Source organism: Silene latifolia, chromosome 2 (genome assembly GCF_048544455.1).
Source record: "Silene latifolia isolate original U9 population chromosome 2, ASM4854445v1, whole genome shotgun sequence".
NCBI classification, from domain to species: Eukaryota; Viridiplantae; Streptophyta; class Magnoliopsida; order Caryophyllales; family Caryophyllaceae; genus Silene; species Silene latifolia.
This window is the reverse complement of record NC_133527.1, coordinates 154,925,399-154,932,506: the sequence shown is the minus strand read 5'-3', so window position 1 is coordinate 154,932,506 and position 7,108 is coordinate 154,925,399. Positions and strand designations below refer to the sequence as shown.

At 31.4% G+C, this 7,108-nt stretch overlaps 1 long non-coding RNA gene across 1 annotated transcript; it reads left to right on the top strand.

Moving 5' to 3' along the window:
• Positions 1-3,033: 3,033 nt before the first annotated feature.
• On the top strand, positions 3,034-5,486 carry LOC141643156 (uncharacterized). Its single transcript, XR_012543655.1, has 2 exons — positions 3,034-4,144; positions 5,298-5,486. It is a non-coding gene; the product is annotated as an uncharacterized LOC141643156 (long non-coding RNA).
• Positions 5,487-7,108: the final 1,622 nt, after the last annotated feature.

Here is a 7,108-nt window from a genome sequence, read left to right as displayed (position 1 = left end):
TGTTTGATAACGACAGATTGAACATTATTTTTTAGCATTTTGAGAGTTTTTACACTATTTAAATAACAAATGTGCTATTTCGAGTGTTGATCATCGAAATATTGAAATAGTAAATTGTGGTGTAATTTCCTGTTTTACATTATGACCTTTAATTAGTATATTATAAGAAAAAAAAAAATTTATCTCTGAGGAAATTAAAGATCAAATTTTATCTTTATGATATTTATAATTAATATTCTTTACTTAAAATATATAAATTTAAGCAAGTTCAAATAAGTTAGCTAAAAGTTATAAATCACAAATTGTACGAAGCAGTATAATCATTTTTTTTAATTAGTATGAAATAAATGTCATAAACTTCGTGAGAATATTAATGCGGTAGAGACTTATAGAAGAGTTGACAAGTACGTGACCCCCTTTTAGGTTTAAATTTTTTCATTTATTTTTATATTTTTGCCTAAAGGTGGTTAAAGCATCGTATTATGCATGACGAATATGTCTCACCCTTCCCCAATTCGTATCTCTCTTTAAATTATAGTGATGATGTGCTCAATTTACACACAAAAAAAAAAAATTATAGCAGAGACAATAATTAGTTTGCTCCATATAATTGAATAGTATCATTTATTATGCATGTAAATTTGTCAGAAGAAAAGCTTGAGAGGGACGGTCTTCATTATATTAGGGAAAGACTACTCTTACCCTTTTATGTGTTTTTCATGACTTTTTTTTAATGTTGATCGTTGCTTGAATTGAATCTTAACCTTATACATATATTTCTATAATAAGTGTATCTATTTTACCTTCAAGCCTCATTCAAAACTATTTTATTACTCGTGGTACCATTTTACTTTAAATTGTAAAACAATCGCACAATAAAGTTTCAAAACATTTACTCATTTGTCATAATATGATATTTTGATTCGCAAATTAGCAGCAACTTTCTTTATCTTTTAATACTCCTTGAAAAATAGATATCAAACTTTGTACTTATCAATAATTTGTGAATATCTTATTTAAATTTTGATTAATATACTTTTATATAATGACAAATGAATGTAAATAATATAATAATAAATTATCAATAGAAGTTGAAGTGTATTGTGAGGGAAATAACTTTAAAATTAGTAGGAGAAATACATATGACATTTGAAAAATAAACTTCGTATTATGTATAATTAAATATGACATTAGCAATAACAAAAGACATAGAGGCATATTTCAGTGTTCATTTTACTCTTTACATGAGTAAATTTCATGTAGTATGTATTATGCATGCACATTCGTCACAACCCAGTTCGGCCTAGGGCCTTTTAGCCTCATAATACCTCATTTTTTAAATCGGAAGTTGTTATAAAATCGGATATTATAAATATATCAAAGGTTTTTTTTTCGTTTTAATTTAATAAAAAGTGAACAAATACTAATGAATAATTTTTTTAATATTAATATATTGTAAATAATTAATTTATTTCCTGTTTCTAATAATCAAATTGTAAAATAATTAATTAATTCTCATTTTTAATAGAAAAATTATATTCCTAACTATAATAGAAAAATTTTAAATAATTATTATCTCCTAATTCTAATAGTATAATTAGGAAAAAAAAGGTTTAATAAATTGTTAATTTATTTCCTATTTCTAATAGGAAAGTTGTAAAATAATTAATTAATTTTCATTTCTAATGGGAAAATTATATTCCTAATTATAATAGAAAAATTGTAAATAATTAATTATCTCCTAATTCTAATGCTAATAGTATAATTAGAAAAAAAAAAAGCCTCCTTTAGTTATATATACTAGATTTAATGCCCGTGCGATGCACGGGCCTCTTCTTTAGAGCTTTTGTGATGACGCGAATGACTCAAACAAAGAATATCCTCGGAAAATATCCTATAATTTAAGTACATTTCACACTCTGACACAATCCTATTATATAAAAAGACAATTTATTAATTAACACTAAATGAACAATATTTTGATTAAAAATGGACCGTCTCACGATATAAAACCTTGTTATTCTTGAATTTATTTATCAATAATTATTGTGAGACGGTATATCGGTATCATAGTGTAATGAGTCTGTGAGAGACGGTTCTATTTGCATCAATTAAGGCTCTGTTTGGTAGCGCATTTTAGGTACCTTTTTTCATCGAAGTAGCTTCTTTGACAAAAATTTCAGGTAGCTTATTTTCTTGAACGCGTTTGGCAAGTAGCATCTTATAGCAAAAAAGGTACCTGAAATGAAATGCTACCTAGGGTAGCATTTGGGATTTCAGGTACCTGATTATATTTTGCTTACCTTTTTTACCCTTCAACTTTTTATATATTACTCCAATATTAATATTTTTTATATTATGATCCCAAATAAACCCAACTAAAGAGTTTCTATGGAAATGAAAAGCGTCCGTGATAATATCAATACTTTAATTCAGGGTGCAATTTAATTAACTATTTTTATGTAGGTTTAATAGAAAACTTATTTCGTATCCATAAAATACATTTTTTTTGATGATATACTGTTTGATTTTTTTTTTTTTACGTTATCGTGATATTTTAATTATTGTTTCCGTCATTTTGAAACATGTTGAAGACTTGTGCAATTATAGTGAAAAAAATTACATTTTCTTCTAATTACTAACAATGCCAAGTACAATAACACAACAATAATAATAAAAACATAAATGATAACAATAATAAACCATGTCCTTTTACGTCATTTGACCAAATATCAGCTACCTTTTCAACTAGTCTTCCAAACAGTTTTAATAAAAATCAGGTACCTTTTCAGGTCGTAATTTTCAGCTACCTTTTCAGGTTTCAGTTACCTTTTCAGGTTTCAGGTAACTTTTTCAGGTAACTTTTCAGGTTTCAGGTAGCTTTTCAGCTAGTTTTACCAAACGTGGCCTAAGTGATAAATAATACGGAGTACGTAGTCAATAATTTTTAATTAAAGGTAGATTTAAAAGAAAAAAGAGAAAAAAAAAATTGCCAAACATATTTCCAGAACATTGGCTTACTTCCTAGTTCCTACCAAACCTCAATATTTGTGGGTTCTTATTATATTACCTTCATCATCCAACTTTTCAATCCCCAAATCTTGATTCCCTATTTCACATTTATTTATTTCCGATTATTTACACATCTATTTGATACCCAAATCATGATTCAAGTTTACTAATGATTGAATTTATCTTCTAATTTATTCTGATTGTTTCATCTAACTCTCGCAATCACTCTTGCTCGATCTCGATTGGTTATGCTAATGAAGGTATGTTTATATTTTTGTGTATTGTAATGTTAAATCAATCATTTATTTACCTTTGATTAATTGATTACAATAATTATAAAAGTAAAGAAATGAGACGGTGGGATTCAAGCTTACCAATGGCTGAATTTATCTTCTAATATATTCTGATTGTTTCATCTAACTCTCGCAATCACTCTTGCTCGATCGGTTATGCTAATGAAGGTATGTTTATATTTTTTGTTTATTGTAATGTTAGGTCAATCATTCTTTACCTTTGATTAATTTATTACAATAATTATAAAAGTAAAGAAATGAGACGGTGTGGTTTCGTCTTCGTAAACTTGAAGTTTTATTTAATTCATTGTTGTTCAGCTATCTACACAATTGTCCAAATAAGTAACCGGTATAGCATGGATTATCGGGTTAGAGAGTGTAGATTTGAAAGAACTTTTTTATAGACGATGTTCCTCGTGTGACCTTTGAACCCTTGGGCTAAATCGTCGATGAAGAATTTTATACCTTCGGGGGATGTCGCCATTTATGTCTGTGGTAGTCATTATTATCCTCGGTATAAGAACTTTCAGCCCCAGCTTTGGACACGTTATTATTTTTCCTTCGGCTATAAACTTTCCAAGGTGAGTTACTCAGCAGGATTGCTGGCATCCCAGTCTTAACTTATGGTGTGGTAACCTCTGCGGCAGTTGATACTTGTTTAAGTATTCTGGATAAGTTGTAAACCGGTCTCTGACGACAACTCATGTGTAGTACCACTTCACCAAGTACCAGATTTGCCATGTGATTGTTTATCAAGTGGGCGGTGTCATTCAAAGTGTTGAGTATTGCTCTCTGTCTTAGGTAGTCCACGTTTTTATGGCTGCTTTCAAAATCTATAGGTACGTCTGGTTAATTACTACCTCAATGTTAGCTCTCCTTGACTACCAATGTATTGTTCTGGTATTTCAATCTATGTTTCTTCGGTTTCTTCTGTCATTCGATCGATCTTTGGCTTCTAATTCCCCATCTCCCATAGCTAGCAACCAATCATTTAATGCTCGGTTTCTTTCCCGTTTGCTTCTCTTAAGTGTGTATATCCTGCATTCGTTCCATATATACGACCTACTAATTGGAAGTCCCTGCCAAGTAAAACCGTCTTCCCCCCAAAGAACTTGGATCTTGCTTGTCTGCCTTTAATGCAGTTATTATGTCTCTTATTGTACGATCGAGTGCTTCAAAAGCAAATCTGTGGTCCATGGGTGCCTCATCCCATACCCTAAGGAGCTCACCAAGTTAGGTCTTTTGCCCTATGTTACATGTAGAGTTGTCGAATAACTCAATAGGGATGGCAAATCTGCTATGAGTTGTCCTTCCTCCCGGCAGTAGTAAGGCTGCGATACCTAATTTAAGAAAGTTAAATTTTTTTTTTATGTTAGTTTCGTAGTTACTTCCTTAAAATCTTCACTACTTTCTGTATAATATAGCGGATTCGTAATTGTAAGCTATGAGAATTAATCTTTATATTGGTGGTTTTATGTAACGTATTTGCTTTCTCACCTGAAGAAGAGACGTTCAGGACTATTTTGCCCTCTGACGTTACTTTTTGCCGAGATTGTCCTGTATAAAAAAACGTTTTTCCCGTGCCTCCGTGTCCGTATAAGAATATTACCCCTCTAGACTCATTCTCTACACTGCTGTAATTACTTTGTCATAGACTAACCGCCGTTCAACGTTGAGTTGCTGCACCTTTTGTGACCACTCACTGGCCATTTTTGCTTGGGGTCGTATAGACGTTCTTCTCGAAGTAGCTTGTTTTCCATTCCGTTTATATTGTCAAATTTTCCCATAGTCGAGAAACACGGACCTTGCTTTCGTTTAGTTCATTGATTGCTACATAAGAACTGAAACAGAGAATACAAGTCAAGTTGAATAAAATATTTGAATTGGATGGTGCCATTATATTGCCATTATTGTGGAAATTGAAATACCAAAGAGACATGTATATATAGTCGTATAATCCTCCTAATTTGAATCAAATGCTATGTTCTACAGGAAACTGCATACGATATTTGGACTTGAAATTAGCTGGAGGGTGAAATTTGGATGGGATTCTATTTATTAAAAGATAGATTTCTTATGATCTGTATTAGAGTGTGTAGAGGAGTCATGAACCAAAAGATAGATTTCTTGGACACTTTAAACGTGTGATACAATTTTAGATGATTTTTTTTTATTATTCAATTGATAGCAGTTGAGATCACCTGTCGCATTTTTATGTCCCATTTTGTGTCCCACTATCTTAAGATCTTGACACATCACACATAAAAAAATAAAAATGGTAATAATATATATCAAAGGCCTTATGTGTCAATAGGAGAAGCAATGGGACACAAGATGAGACAAGAAATGGGACAGAGGATATTCAATTAATGGATTCTAATTCATATAGAATTGGGTATTTGATAGAAGTGTTGTACGATTTTTTTTTTATTCAGTTCAAACGCTTTTTTTTCAGTTTAATTATTTAGCATTATTTAATAATCTTAGGTCTTTTGTAAAAGGTGGAGACTCTGTAAATGCTCGAAAAAAGCTTCCTTTAATAATATAAACTAGATTTAATACCCGGGCGATGCCCGGGCCACTTGTAATATCCTATGATTATTATGTAATGATACGTTAAGGCTATATTCTTTTGGACGTAATTTTGTTGAACTGGACATATATAAGCTTTACTGGACTTATAAGAGCTTAACTTTTCTGAACTGAACTTATAGGAGCTGAATTGAACTGTTAACTTATAGAAAAATGGCTATGAATTGAGTTTAACTTTTCTGAACTGAACTTATAGAAGTTGAGTTAAACTTATAGGGGGTTAACTTTTTTGAACTGAACTGAACTTAATTTTTCTCAAATGAGCTTATAAGAGCTAAACTGAACTCTATCACCTCTGATCCAGAAAGATGGTAACACTTACCTAAAATGGACGAACCACACCAATGGGAACATACTATATTTGACATGAAAAATGACTAAATTACCCTTACATCCACTACCTATTTACAATTTTACTATCCACTCACTCACTCACCAACTACCTATTTAATCCTCCTACTCATGTGACCCCAATCAAATTTTTCTACTTTACCCTCACCTTTCCGCATTTTCTTACATAACCCATTTTTTCCTATATTACCATCTGTCTGAATTGAAAGAAGTACTAAAGATTGGTGCTATAATCTAATCTAACACCTTTATAAAATATGAGAGCACCCATGTTACTATTCATTAATGAATAGTAATTTGCCTAATGAATAGTGCTTCGTAAACGGGTTGGGCTGGGTATGTTATTCGGTTTTGGGCTCCTATAGGTCTGACTTGTGAATTCTCCTCTTAATGGCATAGTGGGCCGTTTTTAATATCTCAGCATCCCAACTATGTCTCAATGTCTAACTCTCCATCATCTTTAACCCAACACTTTGCCTCTTCATACCCCTCCACTCACACCTCATCAGTTGCTAAGAAAATAAAGCGTAATTATCTTCATTCGCATCACCTTCGATGGCCTGCTTTCAACGAAGGACTGTGATTATGACCATGTTGACTGAATTAACACCGTTTTATAGTATGTTATTGTATAGGTCATGAATGGAGTGCTTGATTCTATCCATTACTTTTCGATAATCATAACAGTAATTTAAGCCCTTTCTAAACACTTGATGTGCCAAAGAACGCGGAGGATAAACCCAAATATTTTGAGCAAAATGATTACCAAGAATTAAATATTTTCTAAAACTTGTCAACAAGATGTCCAAATTTCAAGTAAACAAGTTCAAGGTTAGACGTGGACGAAAGTGAAGATATAA